At 39.2% G+C, this 24,298-nt stretch overlaps 1 protein-coding gene across 12 annotated transcripts in view; it reads left to right on the top strand.

The window, feature by feature from the left end:
- TMEM132C (transmembrane protein 132C) overlaps positions 1 to 24,298 on the top strand; it is a 211,321-nt gene that overhangs the window by 124,963 nt on the left and 62,060 nt on the right. The window lies entirely within an intron of this gene.

Consider the following 24,298-nt stretch of genomic DNA (forward strand, 5'->3'; position numbering starts at 1 on the left):
AGAATATGTGGGCCATGTTTTTTTACTTTTTAAGTAGTATTTGTTCTGTTTAAATTTGTGCCACTAAAGCAAAGAGCCGTAGCTCCTTAACTTTGATTTATTCAGAAAAACTTTACCACTGCAGCAAATAGCTGAAAACAGCTTGAAATCAGCAATGTTTGTGTGCCTCATAATGCAATTTGTGCTGAGATTCAAGTAACTATTGATGAGGATAGCAACAGTGTGTTGATTAGTGAAAACAAGGCTAGACTACTGCTTGGTCAGTTGTTTTCCCTTGTTGTTTCTCATGTCTGGAGGACAGCTGGTGGGTTTGAAATGTGTCCTCAGGACAGACGAAGAGATATTTCTGGTTACTGTCACAATCAGTTCCATATCTTAGCCTTGCCTCTGTTTGGTTCCAGGCAAGTATGGTTGATTTATGATGTACCACATCTACCCTGAGAGCAGCTTCACTGAAAAGTCTCGTACTTGTTGTGTAGCTTATTCTGGACTGTCACCACAGCATATAAAGGCTGTTCCAAGACAGACCAAAGGTTATTTTTAACCTAAGTAATTTTCACAGACTTTTTTTTAATGGCATACCTCTACCAGCTGGTATGCTGCCAGACGTGGGGATGAAAACAATGGATTAAGGGTAGGAATGAGAAGGGGGAATTTCTTAAGCTGCCTTCTCTGCCAAAGCAGGAGTATCCTGTATCTGCTATGTCAAGCACTAAGTAGCAGCAACAGGGGCTAATCTAGACCTAACTCCCTTCCTGCTTCTTCAAACCTGGCAATGGGCTGGTACAAGCTGCCTTCAGTCTGTTCTTGGGCTGATGTTTCTGCCTGTGGATGTTTTGTTTTGTTTGCACAGGAACAGAGTCACTCAGTGCTTTTGATTTCTGCCAACGCAGCAGTGCCTGTCTCCATAACTGGGCAGAGAAACAGAGTGTGGGAGAACGGAGAGACGTTTAGAAAAACTGACATAATGGAAAACTGCTGTGATGTAGCACTTTATCCTCTTGGCCTTGAACCTTTTGAGAGGCCCGTGGGCTTACAGCTCTCCAGCCATCTGTCTGATAAAGAGGCAGACTCAGGAAGAGTGCTTCCAGATGTTATGTTTATGTTTCAGACTGTGTCACAATCACTTCCCCTGCCACAACACTTTTTTTTTTTTACTTTTTTTTTTTTTTTTTTTTACACTGGCTGGGTATCATTGCATTCACATGCAAAGAGCTAATGATGTTACCAGGTTGTGTTTCATATCATCAGGGCACAGAGGAAAGCAACAAAGCCATTACACAGTTCTGAGCAGGTCCTTCCTCTGTCTGGCAGCACCATGTGTTGCCAAGGGGTTTCAGCAAAGTGAAATTTTCTTGTGCTGGAAAAAAAAAATTGAAGCATATGTGAACAACATGTCTCAAACTCGAAAAACCGCAAGCCATGCAGTGTGTGTGGCTGGCTATACTTGAAGACAGGCAGTGCATTCCCAATGTATGGGTACACAGAAGAGCATCCAGACATTACAAACAGGGTTGAAGGTATTAATTATTTGGAATCTGGGTCACCTTCCCCTGGCACAGTTTGGGGTCGTTGTGGTTTGCAAAGCTCAGCAAGGTGGCAGAGGTGCCTGCTGACCACAAAACCTTGCAGTCTGAGCAGAGGACATCTGTCTTCACAAGGACTTGGAGGTTTGGTGCTCATGGATCAGGATTTTTTCCATAGAGTTGTTTGCCCTTCTGACTGTTAATTGAGGCAGGATCCAAGCTGGCATGACACGTGCCACTACTGTAGTATTAGCTGCTTGGGAAGTCTTATATGGTCATATCTGCATCTGCAGAAACTGATTTGTCCAAGCCAGAGAGATGCTTTAGAAGGAAGACATCAGCAGTGGATATCCTTTACCATTGAAGCCCAAGAGGGAAGCAATTTCCTTTAATTTATATAAAAGTCACATGCGAACAAGTGTTATGGCCTCCTGAGTATCATGCTTTAAGCATTATGCATATTTTGGTGCAAATTAGGTGCAGTCTTTTAGTCTGCTGGCAAGTTACCAGTGCAACCCTCAGAGCTTGCAAGGCCAGTCATTCCTGTGATGTGCATCCATCTGCTTAAAATGACACGGGAGAATTTATGCACATAGCTTGCAGTAACAGTTTCAGGAATAATACAGCTAAGCCTTTACCTACTGCTTTAAAGATCCTTTCCTTCCACCCTTTCTTGTCTGATTTACCCAATAATTTATCTTTGCTTGCTGTCTTTGCATTCTAAGATTTCCCTTTATGTTAGGATGCCTGCTTCAGGTCAAATTAGGGCACAGATGTCTTCAAGCATACAATGTAGGTGCCAAAGATATACTGGACATCTGCACATATGGCGGAGGATCAGCCAGCTGTGCCTCGTAACAGTGTCTTTTCTAGGGCACAGAAGACTTGGGTTAAAAGGTTGCTTCCCAAAGGAGCCCTTCATACAGTTCCTCTTTTGCTGCTTTGAACGTCAGGAGTGTTTATCAAAGCACTGACCTGGTGACAGAGGAGGGATGAAGGATGCCTTTCGTATCTCTTTCAAGAGGAAGCTGTCTGCAGGACAGAGGCAGACGCACAGTTACCATTGCCTCACTCTGCCTGGCTGCTGCAGCGTCTGCACAAACTGTCTTGAAGGGAAACACTTGTTTCTTGTGCCTCGCCGTCTTATCGGGTACTTGTGGAGAGCAGGGCCACTGGTTGAACCTTATGAGTCCTGAGTGGTTTTGACTTAATGGGCAGCTCTCAGCTGCATTAAGGGAAAGTGAATTTCATGGGAGCCCTCATGAACAAGGACTCTTGCTGAGGCTGAAGGGCCTTTTCTTTTCCATGCACTCAGTAGTGCAAGTTCAGAAAGATCGAATTTGAGATAACTAGCAATCGTCATGACAACAGCATCTGTCTGTCTAGTTTTCATCTCGCACCTACCACTGCAAGGCCCTGCTCCATAGCTGGTGTGTCTTGGTCCTGCCAATAAGCAAATAAATAACAATAAATAACTACTATCAGTAAATAGTCTTGCTGGAAATGTGTGTTTAACACATTCGTTGTATGAGCATAAATACCTGCTTTATGACAGAAAAAGGCCAAGCAAACCAACAGGATCTGCACAAGGCAATCCCATGAGTTTTCTGTCCAAGAAAAGAAATTAAGTGAGATGAGATAGCAAGATGCACAAAATTAGGCCCATCCATGATCTCCACAGAAGTTCCAGCCCAGTTCCAATAAATTAATTGTTTGTTTTTTTGTTTTGTTTTGGTGTGTATTTGTGTGTCTACTTTGGAGTTTCCGGGTCTGTTGGGAAGAAAAACTAAAGCATGAAGAGAAAGGTCATTCTTCAAATATTTCTTGCACTAGTGAAAGCATCAGATTTTGTTTGCTCAGCAAATCTGGACAGTTTGGAAATGCTCTTTACAATGCTTATCAAAACCAAATGCTGAACACTTAGCCAATGTGTGCAGTAATCCAGCCTTGCTGAGAAAGTTGTCTCATTTGCTGCCAGTGCCCTCCTGCTTTCCAGTCAGGTTGGAGGTATTGTTTTATTTCATTATTATATAAATAGAGCAGAGCCCCACACATATTAAATTGAATAGGATGTGCAATCATGGAATAATGGGAGAGTTTTATATCCATTTCAAATTGATGGGCAAATTCAGTAATAACTGTAATTCCTGATGTCCAGGATGAGATTATTTTTTGATTTCTGACAAAACAGTAATTTCTCACAGATTGACTAGAAAACATACAGTCTCCTTCTCAGTCTTTGGCTTATGTCTGTGTTTTGTAGAGCTCCTGGATTTTATAGTAGGAAAGGCTGGCCGCCCCCCTTGCATCCTCTGCAGAATAACTGCTGTCTTCTCACCTCTTGCACACAGCAATCCTCATCGCCTTCCATTTTAATAAGATGTAATTCTTAGCCAGGTTGTCTGTGAAAATCTTTCTGATGCAACATGTTCGTGGACTGACACTTTTGTTAATATTTTTTCTTTGCACTTTAAATCATGAGTTCTAATTTTGGACAAGGTCAGCTCTCATTTGTCTGTGAGATTTGACATGGGTAGGATGTTTTAGTAGCTATTGTCATGCAGCCTTCCTTGTGATTTGGAGACAGTGGAAGATAAGAGACAAAAGATGCAGAACTGGGGGGGGGGGGGGGGCGGAATTTGTGCATGTATATTTTTCCTCACACTCTCTTTGAAGCAGAAACATCTGCTGAAAGCCATAAACAGCTGAGTTCAGCAATACCACATCATGATGCCAAGCAACTCTGCTTTCCTCTGTAACTTTCACAGCAGAGGAAATAAATCAGTCAGGCAAAAAAGAATGAAGAAAATTTAGGAAAAAGCACCAAAAGCCAAACCTTTGTAGAATATAGTGAATAAGATCTTTGTTAGTATTTAGCAGAGTAAATTGAAATATTTCATACACATGTAAATCCTCTATATCATTGCTACTTGAGGAATTTTGTGAAAACAAAACTCCTCTGAACTCATTTGCTCTGAGTTTTATTGTAGGGATAGTATGCAGCAATCCTAAGCATGCAAGTAATCTGTTCATTTTTCTCCTCCAAAACGCTGATGAGCATCTTGTTTCCAAGGTGCTTAAAAGTGGTCAAGAGAGACCTCTGGAAAATCTACTGCAATCTCAAGAGAATTAGATGATTTTGAACGTTTTCCCCGTCTCCCACCTCTGTCGGAGCAGTAGCAGCTAACCAGCTGGCCGTGAGAAAGTATCACCAGTTGCTTGAGACCTTTGCATTGCCTTGGATGAAGCGTGCTGTATTAGCCAGGTGAACCACATGTTTCTGCACTCTTACTGAGATCTACTTTTCCACTCAAAGATGCTTCAGTTTTGAGTTACTACCTATTTTAAGCACAGACAAAAATATCTTCTCTGTTTCTTTATTTTGTTATTATATAATAATGGTGGCTGCTGTGTGAGACAGGCAGAAAATTACTATATAGATGTCTTTGTTGTAAGCCTTACAAGTTAAGCAAGGTTGGTAGGAAAATCAGCAGATTATGGTAAATGCTGACTCAGAGGATTTCACGGTGTGTTGGTGGTGCTGTGTGGGGCTGTCCCTCCCGTCACCGCTCCTGACTGTCCCTTCAGTTCAAGTCATTAACCTCCATTCACAGTTGCGAGCGTATGTAATCAAATACATGACATTACTTGTGTACCTGTGGCAAGTGATGGCTAGACACTGCTCCTGCTACCTCTATGGCTCCTGCTGCACTACTGCCTCTTTGTTCATCATCTGTCTTTCAGCATTGTATGTCTCACAGCGCCTAAATAATAGAAAGACAGAATATTCGTGTTTTTACACACTGCATTTTTTCTCTTTTTAAAAATTCAAAATGAGTTTAAGTGCATTTCATTAGCCTCTGCCATTACACCCATCACATATCTTCCAGTTGGAGATAATTGTAATGTAAAAATAATTTTATAGGCACATTAAAATTATCACTTAAAATCACTTATGTGCAGGGTTTATAAAGGAAGCTTGGTCTTCATAAACACTTGGCAGACCTAACTGTTGTGTCATTAACACCATTTTTACATTGGTTTAGCTCCACTGAGTTGAATGATATTAATCTACTGATTCTCACTCTTGTAATTTAAAACAAGATCAAGCCTTGCACAATCATAAGATGTTTGTTTAAACTCATTTGTGGTATCCAGTTCTGTGATTGCAAATATGTTGCTTTGAATACCAAACCAGCATAAGGTCCTGAACTCAAACAATTTCGGAGACCTGGTCTGACAGCTGTGGGTAGTGCATCACTCCACGTGTTTTTGGTTCCTTCAGACACTCATGTCTCAGGCTGCCTTTCATGCTGTCCCCTACTGAAATGTCATCCCCATGTGTAGTGCATCAGCAACATTACATCAGTTCTTGGAAAACCTTACTCTCCTTCAGTTATCTTAGAAAAGTTATAGCAATGACAGGGCGTCTAATGGGTACAGCTCTCTTCCTACAGCTTTGTATTACTTTTTCAATATTTCTATGCACTCTTGTCTATCTCTCTCCATCCGCTGTCTTTTTTCCTGCTTATACTGGTAGGCTTGCTGAAGCAGGCTGTGTGTTCATTATTTGGGCAATATGCAGCACAGCGAGATCTAAGCCTGTGACAAGGATCCTACTATACTAATAAATAGTCACCTCCTTTATCTGGTTAATTCTGTGTTTCTGCCTGAAAATAGTTGAATGGATCCATTCCCTGGTGTGAAGCATGTTTTAAACCTTTTCAGGCTGATATGGGGAGAATATTGACTTGTAACATAGCTACTAATAAGCCACATTACCAGTGCTTGAGGCTGAATGCGGCAGCAGCATCATTGTTCTGCAAACACTTTAGAGCATATGAGCACTGCTAGCAAACAACGTTTTGTGTAATTCAAGCTGGACATAACACAACTCGGCAAAACTAAGGACTCTGTACGTTTTGTTATGATGGATTTCATCTAATTCTCCCTGCAAATTTTGCATAGTAGATAGAGATAACACATGCTTTTACATGCTTAGAAAGTAAAAATCTTTGCTGTAGACAAAACAATTCCTTTAATAAAAAAAAAAAAAACAAGTGTTAGAGATCATTGCAGTTCTCGCCACATAACCAACCTTCACACAAGAAAGTGTAATTAGTCTCTTGGTTTCTATAGGTCATCATTTGCAAATTGTATTTATCTATAATTCAAGGTGCAGGGAGACCTCTGGCATTTCACATTCTAGGTATGAAGGAGGGTTTTTCTTTGCTATCACTTCGTGGTGATCATCAACAAATACACAAATACATTTTAAAATGCAGCTTTTTTTTTTTTTTCTGAGCTGTGCAGCCACAGTCCCTTAAGTGTGTAAATCAGTGTAGAATTTGTCTTGTTCTGTCAAGTGCTTGTACAAATCACCTGGTTTGAATTGGGTTTGGTTACATACACTGGCAGGTCTGAAGGGACATAGGATGTGTTTGGAGGATACTGTATATTTCCTGGCAATTGAACAAGGGAGCAGTAGGCTGCTCTTTTGGAAGGTGGGAGATGTGTGTGAGTTCTCAAAAACTTCATTAGGATCCATGAAATCTTGACTAAATAAGACCCGTAGGGTTCTGTTAGTTTCAGTAAATGATATTGGATGATTAAGATCAGCAATCATGCTCTTCTGTAACACTTTCACAATTAAGAATGAAAAATTAAATTGGAGTAACAATGTTATACAAATGTTGCCAATGTGTTTTGAATGCACTTTTTCCTTAAGCAAGGAAATCCAGTGCTTTTTCCTGAAGAAATCTGTGATGCATCTGTATTACTTTGAAGGGTCTGAATGAGGAGTGTCCACAGATGGTATAAATCAGTCTGCTGAAATGATGTATACCAGTTTGTCACACTATCATTCACAAAGAACTCATAGATGTTTCCCATTATTACTTTACCAACATGTGAGTAATTTAACTGGGAAGCAAATTTATTAAAGAAAACTGAGATGCTTGTTGTAGCAGAGATATTTGATAGACCTATGCTGAATTCCAGATTGCTGAATTCCAGGAATTTCAGTTCCAGTTAAATTTACAGAGAAGAAACCTTAGCTTCATTGAAGCAAACAGCAACATTTTCTTTGCGGTCTGAATTTCACCCCAAGTTTAGACTAAATTTTTGTTGTTCTCTCCTTCCTTCTCCTGGCTTGGAGCTCAGAAAACTAGATAATGTCTTTCCTGTTCAAGGCTGTGAACAGCAGCTTGCACACTACTCTACCATATGTATATCTGCATACATGATCGTAATTATTACAAAAGGAGTTTTAAGTAACACCCCATTGATTTTTGGTTTCCATGCTGCAAATTAATGGACTGAGCATGCACTCTTTGTAATCACACTAGTAGAAATTCAATAATGACTCTGCCAGAGTTCTTGAGTGACCTCAGCCACTGAATTCATTCTGATTTCAGCTACTTTTAATGAGACTGGCATATTTAGCAATGCCATCAGATGGCTTGAAAGCTAAGTGCTCTGTCAACCAAAGCATTGCTGATAAGTCAACTAGCAAGAATTTCAATGTTTGTATCAGTGCTCTTACCCAAAATAGTTTATAGCTCCTCTGTGGCAACGTTCATTTTAATGCACAAGGCAAAAGACATTTCTGATGTATATAATCTCCATGAAATATTCTGTTACAACTACAACATTTCAACCAAACCAGAGCTCAGCAAGTATCACTGACAGTCCCCGAAGGAATGTAATCTGTCTGGTTAGTTTAGCAATTGTTCAGCTAGATTTAGAGGTTTTAATTGTATTTTATTATAATTTCTCATGGCATTTTTGTCATCTGTGAAAAAGCGTAATAGGATGGTGAGGCTCTCCACTTGGAGATGCTATTTCTCAATTTTTGTCTGGAGAAATGCTCAGAAATTTAATGAGACTGACTGAGAAGGAATATTTACAGATAGATCTTGTTCATTGCTTCATATCTGTTTGGCTATCTGTACTTGCTTACTTGCAGTTTGGTTTTACCTGTTCTGATTTCCTCACAATGAACTAGTAAGCTCCTACGCATTTCAGATGAATGATATTTAAATACAAGTAGTAGTAAATACAAGCAGTTCCTAACAGTACTCTTTATTTACAGAAGTTAACCTAGAATCATGATGGTTAGTGTAGGGGACTTGATCACAAGGAACTGGCTAGTAACTCAGCTTTTGTTAACATTTCTCCCAGAACCACTCAAGAAGGGGATTGTTGCCATGTTTTGTTAATCAAAGCTGTACATGTTATTTTGACAGGCAGCCTCTCCTGTTCTTTTCAGTATTCCTGGGGCTGGCAGAATTGCTGAGGTGAGATGAAACATAGTCATCAGACATTATATAATTGCCACATCCTTCAATGATGGAAATCAGTAGAGATTTGTCTGGATCTGAACCACTGTATGAATTCATTAAAAAACAAAACACCTAAGAATATATCCACAGTCACAGAACAGACTTCAATTTAGAGCAGAACTTAGGACATTTGAGGGCAGTGTTTTTCACAGACCTGGCCAACCACACTGTGCGTAAACAGGCTCTGACTTTATAAATGTTTGAGAAGTGTGACCTCTCTTCACCATTGTCCACTCTCAGAGGAATACTGATTTCACTGGCTTTGTTTTGAGTGCTGTACCTCAACAGCTGGTTTTAAAATGAAGTCTCTGCAGTTGGCAATACAAGAAGTTATTAGAACTATTCCAGATGTCACTGAAGACAGACTCAAGCAACTAGGTAAACCCTTTAATTTCATAGCTGCTGCTAGCTTTTCATCTGTAGCAGGGAAAGAGATGGGCCCTTCATATCCCAAGGCTTCTCCACAGTTCAGAAGCCTAAGACGCTCTACAGCTTCATTCTGAACTACACACCAACTCAACAGACCTTGCGTACCCTGTCTCTTCAGTGAGGACTTGAAGAAGAAAAAGAGTCAAAGGGGCTAATTAGCTGGGTCACCAAGTGGTCAGGCTTGGCAGGACTGAAGGGAGGAGAAGCACTCTGTGTGAGCATGATAGAAATGAAGAGATGTTCATCCAGACCAAATCTCTCTCAAGACCTTAAAAGTTTTCTGTCCCTAATTAAAATCAGGTGCAGATTATGTGAGCATTTCAACTTCTGTCTCCCTTGTCTCTCTATTACTCTTTCTCAGATCTTAATTCTTCTGACCGCGATAGCCAAAACCTCTCAATTATTGTCACACTCTAAATAGCTTAATGACAATAATCCTCTGTAGGGAAAAAGAGAATTTAAGTGAATGGAAGTGATAATTAGATGCAGAAAAAATATGCCAAAAGTCATTGTCACTTTGCTAACTAGATGTAATTTAAATTTTACAAGAAGGTATTAAAATTACTACTCTTGGAAGAGAATCCAAAACTATAATGGTTGTTCTTTTTTTAAGAGAAGTCACCCTTCTCCCTGCGGCCAGTACCATAAAGTCTTTTGTATTGAAAACAGCATAGTGCTAAGAGTGGGGAGCTAAGTTGTTAGGGAGAAATATATACTTTAAACATTTAACTTTATCATTTACTGTATACCACTTTTGGTGTTGGCTCTCTTTTTTGACACTTGTACAAGGGAATGTATATAATCAAACCCAAATCTGTTTCCATTGAAACTGAAATACATTCTGATGATTCTGGAAAATATAGCTTGGCAAGTCCTGAACCTGCAGACTTTTCCAGAGCTTCCTAAAAATCTGTAAAATTAACCTTCAAAATCTTTGTAGGACTGGATTCCCACTAGTCTCTTCTGTAAGCAGTTTCTGCATTCATCTGTTTTTTTTTTTTTGCTCTGTATTAGATTTACTGATGTGGGTAGAAATCACCTCCGTAATTTCTTCCTCTTCTAAGACATGTAGTGGAGATATTGGCCATTATTCATCTACTTGACGTTCAGGTTGAAAATACCAAATGCACTCAACTCATTTGTCCCTCCTGTTTCGGTCAATTTCTGGGTGGAATATTGATTTGATTAATTACCTGTTTGTAGCACAAATGTACTGGAAGTTGCTCTGGTGACCTCTGGATCATCTAATGGCTGATCCATGGGAACTCTCTGTCATGAGCTGAGCTTTGGCCTGTGCCAGTCCCAGAGGCTATAGTGTCAGAAGTGGGAAATGGTTGATATCTTGTATCCACAATGTTGACTTTAAAACTACTGCACTTTGTCGTAGGTGCTGTGTTCTGGGATAGAATCCAAACATTTCTTATTTCCTAGTGTTTCAACCTGTTCTGTCTGAGTCATGCTCTCAGACATCAGCAGAAATCCATCCCAGCCCTAGGAGAGTCGTGCTATAGAAGAGCTGGGCTATATGTCAGGGGGATCCAGAAGAAGCCTCAGTGATGCTCCTACATTACTCACCCATTGTCTTTAAGGCTTCCTAGGCTCACCTAACACAGCCCTCCTTCATTCAGCTTCAGATTCTTTTAACACTGATTAAACCCTGGGGACTTTGTTCCTATCTAGGTTGGTTGCAGTATCTGCTACTTTACTACTAAAGCTATTGGAAGCAAGGGAAGCCTGTGCTGCTAATTCTACGTATATATGTTCTTTATCTCTCTCCTCCTCGACAAGCCTTAAACTTTGCCTAAAAATGCCCTTAACAATAAAAAAAAATTCCATAGTGCTGCCGAGCTGGCTGATTTGCTGGTGACCTGCCTCTGAGGACTGCGTTACTCAAGAATTCACTTGTCCTTTAAACATGAAAAGACAGACAGGTGGGGCCTGGGGTATTACTTGGTACAAAGCAAATATTTAAAAAACACAAAGTTTCAGGCCCTTATTGGTAATGGAAAGTTCTATTTTCAAAGTGCCATTTGACATTTAGAAGATTAACTGGTATTGACTTCCTGTGTGAGTTGGGCTCCTGAGTATCTGAGTCACTTTTGGAAACCTGAGTTGGCCATCTGTTTCACTTAGGCTTCGCAGTGCCAACTGAAGCAATGCATAAATACTTTGATGACTATAGTTTGTAGTACCTAAGTTTTAAAAAGCAGTTATTTCAACAGTTTTGACACCTATTGGAATTTTCAGAAGCTCTGGGGCCTCAAATTCCCACTGCCTGGGAGAAGGCAGATGTGTTTGAAAGCAACTGTAGTTTGAAAGGAACTTGTGCTTTTGAAAACCCCAGAGCTACCCCATCACTTTTGAAAGTAGAACTAAGGTACTTCCAGAAATTTCACCTCCCATCCCAATCAGACATCTGACAACAGAACCTGAAAATGAAGATAATTTCTTAAAATGGGGTAGAAAAGTGAGATGGAAAAATTTAGCTTATGTAATAGGAACCTCCATTGCAAATTGGTCTGTAGATTCTGAGAATGATGCATGCAGGACACAGTTGAGACTGCCAACATGGCCATTTGGGGCACAGAGGAAACTTTCTGTTATTGGTTCAAACTGGATATGGACAGGAAAGGCAGATATGGCTACAGTCTAGCATAGAGTATGCCAGCATTTGAGCAGGGCTTTGGCATTGGAGGGATATGAAGAATTATTTGGGAAAAACTTTGCATTGAAAAAGAACTTTGCATTCATTTTTGCCTTGAAGGAAATAACTAGTCTAGGGAACCAGCCTGGACTGCACTTTGAACAGCCATCTCCAGGCCATTTAGCGTCAGGGGAGGCTCATAACGAGAGCTCTCAGTGCCCTAACCCACATTGAAAATGTTTCAATATCCAATTTTATTTGGGATAGTCTGAGTCTCCAAAACTTTCCAGGATTATGTCACCTTTCTTCCTTTTCAATTTGACAGTGAATTTAATGATACTGAAAAGTGTCTGTTTTGAGAGCTTTGGAGATTGTACAGAGTTCACTGATCAAAGATGTGGAATAGCACCGAATTCTTTCTGCTCCTCCCCTGTGATGTCCCTTGACCAGAAGGACAAGAAAATCTAGAAGGTCCATGTAATTTTGAGCATTTTATTTTATTCATACTCAAAATGCTTAATGGAAACTGTTCTATTTTGATGCCACTACGTTTTGATGACAAATATATATATATATATATATATACACACATATACATATATCAGTTGGCAGATTTCAGCCAGTGCTAGCTCTGTCTTATTCCTGGAGCCAGATGACATGCATCCAAGTTGCCAACATTTATTACATTACCATGCCAGTAAGCCAGACAGAATGATGGCCTGAGTCTACCTCCAGTTTCTTTTACTGCATACAGATTGCAGCAGTTTTTCCCATTTCCCACACCAGTCATCTTGACCATATACAAAGTCATTGGTAGATGTGCATTGTCTGAGAATGTAAAATCCATACAGATATGACTGTGGTAGAAAAAATTTTGTGGGAGGCCATGGAGGCTTGCTTGGATGTATCACCGTTTCTCTACAATTACTTTCCATTTTCAGAATTTAGAACATTTAAAGCTACTAGTTTTTGTTTAAAGCTGGTACTGCATCTTTTTTTTTTTCTCATTATAATTAACTGTGTATTGATTGTTGTTAAGGAATTTAGAACAGTGGAATGTGTTCAAAGTTGATACTGTAGCTGGATCAGAAGTATATAAAGTATATAAAAAAAAAATTGTGATTTCTTAGGTTTAATATGAATCCACTGTTAGTTGCACTTTCTCCAGAAGATGAAGCTAGATTGGCTAACATGATAACAGATGCAAACAATTTTCAAAAGATTTTATTCTCATTATGTAAGCTCACTGTTTTCCTTTAACACAATGTCAGAGTGCTCAGAGCCTTACTTACATAGTAGGCAAAGCTCTGCAAAATCTTCAATACTCAATTTAGCCATGCACTTAGAGTTTTTGTCCTTATTTCTCTGATGGACCTCCTGTATGACCTTGGGCAAGTCACTTCATTTTTCTGTTCCCAGCTTGCATATCCTAAAATACGGTAATGGTACTTTACTCCCAAGAGCCATGGATAAAAAAAATCTGTCTGAAAGCAGTAAAGGAAGGGATTAGTATTGCTATTGTTGTTGTTATTGTGTATTTATTTAAGCAGTGTGTTCTTATGGTCTTACGCATCATACGAGCAGACCTACTGAAGGCAGTGGGGCTGTTTATACATTGAAAGTGCTTTGTTGGACAATGGCCAGAAAGCAGGGATGAGCCTATAACCAGTAGATATTCCCTGAGGCATTTAGCAGCAGGAACTATGGTTCCAAGCCACGTTATGAGAGTGGATAAATATATATATAATTGTCATCAGGATTTAAAGTCTTTCAGGAGGCATAGGCTACTTTGCATGTAAACAAACTGTAGGTCTTGAGGGAGTCTGTGTCTCAGCTAAATCTGCTCATGTATAAATCCTCTTTTTAGGCTTTATATTTTGTAATCATTGTAATTCAGCTACAAGTGCACAGGATTTGCACATTTTACCACCATTAAGGAAGTCAATAGGAGCTGTGCACCCCACTCACTGTAGCTGCCCTTCAATAATTAACTCCTTCCCATCTCCTAAATCTGGAGTCAGGCACAGCATCAGCACTTGAGACGGCCTTTTTAGATCATTCATCCTGGGAATATACAAGTGAGGGACAACTAATTGTTTTGTATTTGTCTGCTTATTGCTGTCTTCCTCTCTTTCCTGAGATACTAAACTGCTGACTTTGTTGTTGCTGGGTGAGCAACCACTCCTGCAACTTTCTGAAGGTTAGCCACCCCTCTGACTTCTGTGCCAGGGGATCAGGCACATGCTCCCCGAACCCTTCAGTTTCATTCTGATGCTTATTTGACATCCTTCCCATCATATGCATTGTGTAGCATTAACCAGCTGCACATGTTCCCCTAGTTAAATAAATTCTACAGCCCAAATTCATCACTGAAACAAACTGATGCTGGGAGGTACATTCTCAGTTGATGACATTTTCCACCAAAAATATTCCATTAACCCTTTTTGCAGTTTCTTCAAATGTTTTCATTTTTGTTTTCATTTTCATTTTCATTTCAATTTGTGGTTGTTTCACCATAAACAGCTTTTCAGGAATGACAAATGTTGCTTTGCCCATCAAAAAGAGGGGACAGATGTTCCAGAGAGTAAGAGAGAGAGGAAAATACTCAGGCTTTTACCAGACAGCTATGTTTGAACTTTTCTCGTGTAGTTAAAAATGTAGAATTGAAACCTGTGGGAGAGAGCGTTGAACATTACTTCACCTCAATCATCCCTGCTAAGTATTATGATTGCAAGAAAGGAATCCTTAATATCCCTGTTACACATGGAGCATTTTATTAACTCAGAGAGACAGTTGGGGTTGTTTTTTTTTTTTTCCCTAGAGGAAACAGTAAAATTTGACAGGCAATTTTGTAAATGAAGACAGTAAACAGCTGTTGAAGATGATAATGTCTGAGTGGTTTTGTTGTTTCTATGAAAACTTAGTTACACTCAGTTTATATTAATTTTTCATTGTCTTCTGTTAAATGAGAATTGCTTACATGGCTGCTTCAAATGGAACCTTGATTGCTTTCCATCTACTGCCAAAACCATAGAAGACAAAAAAATAATAATCAAACACATAAAAACATTCATGAGCAGTGATACAATGAATTTGTGCTATAGTGCATTTTAATTTGATAAATTAAAGTTTTCCTATGCGGCAGTTTGTGTTCATGTGTGAGAAAGGCATATACGTTCACCATTTAAATTCAATACTGTGTTAAACATCAGTAAAAGCAGTTCTGGCTGCTATTGGGAGCCTTTGGTGTAGTATTATGGAAGTCCCCAAAAGTCTAAGTAGCAATGTGGGAGAAATTAAATTAAATGTATGCATGGAAAAGGAAGTGCAAGGATAGCCTTGCAACAAAACCACCAAAGATAGATTTAGAAGATGGAGCTTCAGTTCCCACCTCGCCCACAGATTTCCTGTATTGCCTTTGTAAATACTGTTTAAGAGCATGGAAAGAAAGGGTACTGCTTGAGGTCCAGGCATTAAAATGAGAGGTCCCATTTCTAACTGCTGCAGATATTTAGTGTGATCTGGAGCAAAACACTCCTTTTTCTCTGCACCTTATTTTTGCATTTATAAATAGAACTTATAAACTTCATTTCCTTATTTATTTGTTTGTTTGTTTATTTTTTTATTTTTTCCTTCTTCGATGTGGACCGCAAGGCCTCCTAGTATGTGAAGCAATCCTTTACTAATATACCACTTAGCACAATGGTGTGCCAGTATTCACTGGGATACTGTAAAAGGAAAGAAAGCAGAATAGTTTCAAAGAGTTTAAGCCATAATTCATTCCTGCTTTGAAGTACTTCAGAGGCATTTAAAGCTTCTGCTGACTCTCTGCATATGGATGATTTCACCCAAGATGGATATTTCTTTGAGTCTGAGAAAGTGGACAGGATCTATTGTTTGTGAGTTCACAGGATGATCAGGCAAGCGTGAATGAAGGTAATTTGTTTTGTTTGTTCGATCGTACACTTAATAACACATGAGTCCTGTTATGACCTTTTACAGGACTTTGTTTTGGCATAAATGTCAAGAAATGCAACTGGGAATGAAAATGTTGATAAATGTATTTCCAGGATTTAAGTTGTAGTTTCGACTTACTAGACAACAGATATTTATGCAGCCTTAATTTTTGAAACATTTCTCATCACTCAGTCCTTCATAAATACTTTTTAGAATGTTTCTAAATACACAACATTTTTCCTTTGCAAGGCTTCACACTATGAAAAGCATTGTTCAGGAAGGGAAATCACTGCCTTTTTAACAAATTGATATTTCAGAATTCACTGCAGTCTTTTTTTATAGCTTCTTCACCGAAAAAAGTTCAACTCATATGTGCCAATGTCTTCAAGGAGCTCCTGTTTTTCTTCTATTGAATCATTTCTCTTAACAGGCTTAATAGAAGGACAGGCAAGACAAATGACTGGTGTGAGATCATACAGTTAGTCCATGACCCCAGAAAGGGCTTTGACACAGACTCTTAACACTCGACCACGTGATGCTAACATAAGCCAACAGCATACAGCTAACAGAGATGCTTGCTGTTTAACCCAGAACCAGTTACCAGAGCTTTGAAGCAGGGAGAGAGGAGGGGACAGCAATTGAGCAAGGAGAATTTATCTGTAAAGAGACCATCTGATCTGAATTCCCCTGCATGTAAAGGGCCAAAGTTGTGCAGTTAATATCACAGGAGTTTGATGGCAGATGTTGGCTAGCCAAGCGTAACATAAATCTAATGTATAGGTTAAGAACTGGGTAGGGGGAAGGGAAGTAGATGTCATTTGTTTGACAAATTCAGCCTGACCAACAGGCTTTCTGCATCTCTATTACTTCCCACTCTACACACACACACACACACAGCATTTCATTCACAACTTCTATCTTCTCACTTTGGCTTGTCAAAGATACATTTGTACTTGCCAGTAAATTGCATCAATAATTCCAGAAACATTTTTTTTCTTCTGCTGGCATAAGAAGAACATGGAAGTAGTGTGTGTTAATTTGATACAGCCAGATAAGATATTCTGTTTTTTTTCCTCTTCACTTTTCTCTGTCCATTTTACCCAGACATTCTCCTTTTGTGAACCAAACCATCAGCAAGAGGAATCGAATCAAAATCCACTGATGTCAGGAAATAATGTCAGTTTGCACTACATGACATCTACTGAGGATGAAGAGATGACCTCTGATAGCCCAGAGCACCTCTTACTTGCCAGTATTGCCTTAGGCACAATTTTGTCTTTATTTTTGAATATTTGAAGCTCGGTATTTCTGTAATTCCCTTTCTCTATATTCAAAATGCTCCATCTGCTTTGGGAAACCCTTTCAATTAGTCATAAAGGCCAAATCTCTTTATAGAAGTAACTGGGTAGCACAGACAGCCTATCTGTGAAATTAAGAGCTATCTTCCCAACAAAATGCAGTTCTGGGAAGAGTTGGCAATGCTGCTGGAAGTTCTTAAGAAAATATTTGTCCATTTTCAAAGATCATTTATGTTGAATGGTGTGTAGATATGAGGATGTCTAGAATGTGTAAGAGACTCAGGCCATCCCATGTGGAATATGCTAACCTCTTTGTTCTAGTACAAACCATATATTTGGCAACAGTAAAATATTTGCAGCAATTTGTGTCCCGCATTTGACAGCTCTGTGTGCACCCTATTGGCTTAGCACTGCTCCCTCACCAGAGTAACAGAGTTGAACACCCCTGGAAATTCCATTCTGTGTGTCAGATTACTCTACAAAGATCGTCTCTGCATTAGCCAGAATTTAAAATCTCTATAACAAAAAGGTTTTATTTAGTGATTTTAGCATGGTCCAACAACACTGGTGTTTCTATTGTGATCTTGAGGCACAATATTGAGCACGGTACTTTAGGTGGCCTTGAGGAAGCTACAACTATTCCATTATTTTGTGACCAAAAACATTTGGACATCAACATTTTTACTTTCCATGGCCAGACATAAACAATCACTCAGCCATCCACATTCCTGAAACCTGGTTGTTGAAATAATCTTGGCACAAGGAAAGGGATTTGTTGGGTTTGTTGTCCAGTGCTTTGCAGCCTGACGTTGAGCACTCTGCCAAGTGACACAAGAGCATGTGTCTTGTCACAGATGAAAGTACAGACAAAGTTGTGGAACAGGAGAAAATCATACTATGATCCCAATTCGTAGGATTAGGAGGAGGAGGAGAAGGACAACAAAAGGAAAACCCATCTCATATGTAGTGCAGCCAGGTCAGCTCTGGGAGCAGAGCATTACAGTTGGTGGAATATTCAGTAGCAGCCTATAAGCAGCTCTCTGCTGGTGGAAAAGGTCATCTCTTGTTTTGCCTTGGGCATCAGAAAATACTTTGAACTTGCTCTGGCTTCTCCAAGTTGACACTGCTGCTGGAGAGTGCGCCTGAAGGTACAAGAGAGGTGACAATGAAACAGCGGCCCTATTCCCATCAAAATCAAAAGCAGAAAGCCGATCGACTTGAGTGAAAGTAAGGTCAGGACAAAAGTGTCACATGTAACATATTTTAGTGTTGTCATCATACTGATTTTCAGACACAGGAGAATGGTTAGCAGTATTCGCTGCACAGCTCCAAGAGTTTTGAGAGATGTTGACACAAATTTTAAAAGATGGATCATTTCCTGCACACTATGGTTTCTGTACTTAAAGAAAAAGTGCCGCATGCTGAGGGGAATAATAATGTGTCCATGATTCACTCCTTTTATAATCTTGTTCTGAAGGGGATGCATCTGACAGATTGCTACCACAGGAAAATCAAACTAGATTAAGGATGTGTAGCTGGGAAGAGGCCGGAAGGTGCAAACTCCTTTATATTTATGCTGGTAATTTCCAAGACCACCCCATCATGCTGGCTGTCATCCTTCCACATTTTTAACCTTTTCAGTGTTGCTCCTGCGAACCTATTTTATAGAATAAGAATCTATGCCAGTCTTGAATTTTCCTTGCATACAGCTGTGAGTGCATTTGCCCATTGGCAGTTCGGATTAGAGCATGGCACACACTGTACTGACAAAATTCGAGTGGTTGTCTGTAATAATGACCTCTTATCTGACATTCCCATAGCTGTGGAGCCAGTTCTGCTGGTGTTCTCATACGGGAGCAATTATCAAGTATAAGAAGGTTTCCACAGCATGTAGACAAAGGTGTAAATGCAGTTCAATCACCCCAATTTAACAGCATGCACGAGATGTACGACTGTGGCTCAGCTGAGAAGTGGGACTTTGGTAATCTGCAGTAACAAGGCTCTTTTGAATCCCATATGCATGTACTGTGTGTAGAGTAGCACTTTCACTGTTGGCTTGGTATTACTTCAGAGCCTTGGAAAGCTGGACTTTCATCAGTCCAATTCCACCTCTCTGATCAAGTGAAGTGTCAAAAGTCAGCAAAGGGCTGGAGGGGTGACTAATACTGCCGCAGATTTCAATAACAAAGGGAGGGCTTGGTCTTTAGAAGCTTTTTTTCTTCCTCTTGACAGTGTCCCCTAAAAGTTGTTCATATAATTACGCAGAAACCTATTTTGATTTACCTAGTGTAGAAAGGTGTAGAAAAAGAAGGTATAAAAAGGCAATAATCATTGCTTGGAAAACACTCACAGTAGATTTAAAAATCTTTGCTCTGGGCTGTGAGACAAATATGTAACTATATGGTGCATAGAGACATTCTGTGCTAGACTCTTGTTTATTACTTTCTGTAATAAAAAACTCACTGTTGTTTAAAGAGTAGTCTGATATCATGTAGCATATGGTTCCCCCAAGCACTCCTACACCCTTCCTAAGGGTCAAGTTAAGATGAAAACTTGTTCATTGCAGTGGCAAGTCACATTTATAAAGCGTGGCTTCTCTCAAAAGCCTCATCCAAATCCACTATAGTAAGGAAGTGGTTGTTTTTGTTGTTTTTGTTGTTTTGTTTTTGTTTTCTTTGAATCAGGGCCTGATTTAGCAAATTTGAAACTGAGACTTCCCAATAAATTGGACATAGCTGTTTTCTAATTGAGGTGCTGTAGAGAAAAAACAGATTTGGAAAGAACCAGAGATGTCAGAGTCATCACTTCGAAGTTGCTCTTTAGTATATCTGTAAGTGTTTTGTCAATCGCGTAGGCACTTGGTTTTCACACAGGCCATTTAACAATAGGATCGTGTCTCCTTCATTCGTCTTCCTGAAATACTGAGGACACATTGATCTTCATGTGCCTGACAGTCAGACGGGAACGTCTGCGCTCTGCCTGAAAACTGATGTCCGCTATCAGGTCTTAGAAGGAACATTTTAGCTACAAATATTCAGTTGTTGTACAAAGAAATTTTTACAAGCTAGCTGGCATCTTCAAGAAACTTTGATGAACATTTTGCTTAAAGACAGTTCTGCTACATTAGCAAATATATTCTATATTTTCCTGCTTTTTCATTCTATTAAGCAGAAGTGTCAGATGGGACTGCCAAGAAACAAAGACCCAGGAGTTTTTTTCTCCGTGCAAACATGCTGACTCTAGACCTGAAGTCTCCATCCTGCTGGTGACAATGTCTTCATGACTAATAGAGAATTACTTTTTTTTCTCCAAAACAAAGTATGTTCTGTGGAGAAATTTTCAAATGCTTGAGAAAAGCAGAAGATTAAAAAAAAAAAAAAAAAAAAAAAGGTAAAGAAAACTTTTTTGGTAGAAACTCCAGTGATTGCAATTTTAATGCAGCATTATAATGTTGCCATGGGGAAGTAGTCAATAATAAATACGTATAATGTCCTCAATCAGTGGACATAAGGAGAAAGAAAAATATAAATATCCAGAAGGGAAAGGGTGAACTTGCTAGGGAGATCTTGAATTATACAGAAATCCAAACATAGATACTTGGTGTAATCTCAAATCTATCATACTTGACAGTATGCTTTTAAATGACTTCTTAAAAATGTTAATTGCACATCATAGGCATTTCAGCAATGACATTTCTGCCATTGAATGTCATGGGGACATTTTTCCTTTTATTATCCTTGAACAAGAGAAATGAACTACTAGAGTTAAACAACAACAGTATCATGAATTTAAATGGATTTACCTCCAGTATTTATGTTGGTTCAGCTTTTATGTGCTTCTTTTTATGTTTACAGTGAATGAGAGCTGTGGATTGTTAGGAAGGCAGAATTGTTAAGCATTGCATTATGAACTGCAAAATAAAGGTTTGTCCATCAGATTTCCAGAGCTACAGATGGTGAAAGCCCTGGGGTCCATGATTTTTGTAAATTTGAAGAGATGGTTTATAACTATAGACCAAGGAAGTTGGTCACCGTTTTGTCTAAGTTCCACAGAATCTTTACTACAGTCATCTCTGTCCATCATACATTTTGGTTTTAAATATGTAGAAAGAAGGGAAGAGAAAAACACAGGAAAGGAGAAGTGGAGCAAAACATCCCAGCAACCCCTGCTTGTGTTTTTGAACCAGTTGTAGCCATCACTGCAGTCTGGTCTTTTCCTGCATAGGGAAGTACTTCAGGTTCTTAATAACTCCTGTCGGTTTCAGCCAGGTGGTGCTGCACCAGTACTGGGCAGAGTGATCCTGTGTGGCCTTATCTGCCAGTCTATCTATGTAAATACTGGCAGGTGAATCTTCAAATCATCACGTTGTTAATCCTGAAATACATGTGTAACAAACTCGTTCAATCTCTACATGATTCATATGTGATCTCCACAAGGAGAGCCTTGTCACTCATGCCCAGTCCTGGACGATAGCTCTCATCTGGTTGCCGCTCTCAGACATGCCACTGTGAGATCTGTAGCTTATCCTAAGGAGGACTTAGGAACTAGTCTATGTCCCTGTCCTCCAGCTTAAGGAGACCAACATAGATGTGTAAGAATTTCCTTCCTGAAGCTCAGGTCACACAAACAGCTCTCTTTCTAGTTAAGATGCAGGCATTAAACCACAATTACTTAAAAACTTAAAATTTAAATAATGGAAGAAAATTGCAGGAAGTTAAAATAACAAAACACACTTTTAAAATATTGTTACTAAAGGACGTATTTGGACTGTATCATCTCAGCTAGCTTCTACATCTTGCACTTTTTAGCATAAAACAGATTTTTCCACTGTGAACTAAAAATGGAGATTCTTTGTCTAAGATGGCTCCTGTAGCTTCCTTTCCCTCTTTACCCCTTCAGAGGAAGGAAAAAAAGAAGAGAAAAAAAGATAAGATTTATAAGCCTTTTTTTTTCCCCCTTTCTAACCTATATTTCCTCTATCTTACTTCAGAAAACTTCCTAAATTCCTAAAAACATCTGCCATACTTTTTTCCCCATTAGTGAAGTTCTTTGATTAATGTCAGTGTACACATTATTTTACACTTCCCTGGCTTTGGGCTTTTTTGTTGTTGCTCGTTTTTTTTTCTTTCATCTTCTGAGAACAGATTTGGTAAGCTGCACGCATAATGTACACTGAGAGGTATTTAATGGGTATTAAATATGTATTCTTTCTACATTTCTAAACTTTTTTTTTTTTATGTTCATCACATAAAGACCAGCCTAATGATGCCAAAATTGTGAATTGGGGATGGGTGTCTTAATGTGTACAACACTTTAAAAACTCACCCTGTCCTCCTGTCCTTCACACTTCTCCATGCACAGCCTTGGTTTTACAGTACTTGTCACAATTTTCTACTATAAACTCTTAATGCAGTGCAGCAAATCTATGCCAAGAGTTGGTAAAATGTTTCTTTTCAAGTTCGACCTTGCAAGATCATACTGCATAATCTGAGAGAACAGAATACTATTCCTTGTCCTCATGGTGATAACTTTTGAACACATATTCAGCGTGGACCAGCCTTTACTATTATCCAGGGCAGTGCCCTCAAGTGTAAGCATACTTACAAATAATTAGTATAACTGAATTAGGCCACTCTGCCTGACTCTCCTCCTCTGTCAATTTTCACCTATATCATTCCTTCCATTTATGTGGAGCTTCATCTGGTTTGCACTATTATAGCTGAGTTCAATTCATTTATGTTATTATTAGTGCTCAGACTTTTCCTTAGATTAGTTTGGGCTTCTGCTGTACCCTAATTGTATTTTACTTTAGCATGGTAAAGAATGTATGAGCAGTATACAACACTGAAGAGAATTTACAAGGTAAGGGTAAGATTTAAGTAGTACATCTTATATTCTTCAAATACTAATAAGGGGAATAATATGGAATGACACAAGAAATATGACCCAAGATTGGGAAAAAGGAATATATTCCTGCTGCAGACTCTTCCTTAGTGAAGCTTGCAAAAATATATTGACTTTCAAGAAATAAAACTACTTCTCCACCTTCCCCAGACTGATACTCTCTAGCTCTAGGTTGTACACAGCATTATTCAATTCCCTGCAGCATCTAGTCCAAGGAACTCCACACAAACTGAGTTTGCTCTGTGATGAAATTGCAACTGTTGAGGTTATTTCTCAGAGGACAAGGTTCATTTCAAGACCTTTTACTCTCTATTCAGGCAGCTTCACAGGCACCTGGAAAAGCTCTTCAGCTAAATTGGAGGTCTCTCCAGATAGTTGCCACCAACCAGTTGTTGATCATTGCTTCTGATCTGAAAAATCCTTTTACCTTCTCCATGTACTTGAATTAGAAAAACTATGGTCATAGCCAAATGTAGTGTAGGGGAGGAGCATGGGGCTATCACCCACAAGCTTGGCTTTTCATTGCCCCCTGAACTTTGCTTATGGTTAACAAGTTTGAAAAAAAAATAAAAATAAATTAGTTCACCTTTTGGTTATTTTCTTTACTGTTTCACCATTGTACTCAAAACTTATATATTGTTTTCCTTTACTATGCCATTACATGCATGATTTCTTTACATCCTTTGCCTCTATGAAATGCAGATATTTTATCAACTTTACATCCCTGATGGATGGTCAATTTGGTAGGTGTTTTTTATAAGAGGCATTTGCAGATACCCCATTGAAAAGGAATGGGGATCTGTATGCCCAAATATTTTTGGAGTGTGAAGCATAGCCCAACAGCAGATATGCTAGCAGAGCAGTAAAAGGAAGAAAAAAAGAAAAAAAAATCACAGGAAGCCATGGGAACTAGAGTCTGAAGACACCTGACTTTTAAGTTAGAAGCGCCTATCAAACATCTGATTTACATACGCTGTTACTTCTAAATAAATGTGATTTGTGTTGCCACCTGATACATAATGCAGTTGCATCTACAAAACAGATGCAAATGCCTGATACACTTACATCTACATGAGCAATACCTGGAGGCATGTTTTGCATAGCAATCAGCACTTAGGCTACATCCCTTTCTTTGATCAATGCGTCACTTGAGGGCATAACAGACCACAAGTGTCATGCAGTAACACTTGGTCCACT

This window comes from Anser cygnoides, chromosome 17, assembly GCF_040182565.1.
Source record: "Anser cygnoides isolate HZ-2024a breed goose chromosome 17, Taihu_goose_T2T_genome, whole genome shotgun sequence".
In the NCBI taxonomy this organism is placed as follows: Eukaryota; Metazoa; Chordata; class Aves; order Anseriformes; family Anatidae; genus Anser; species Anser cygnoides.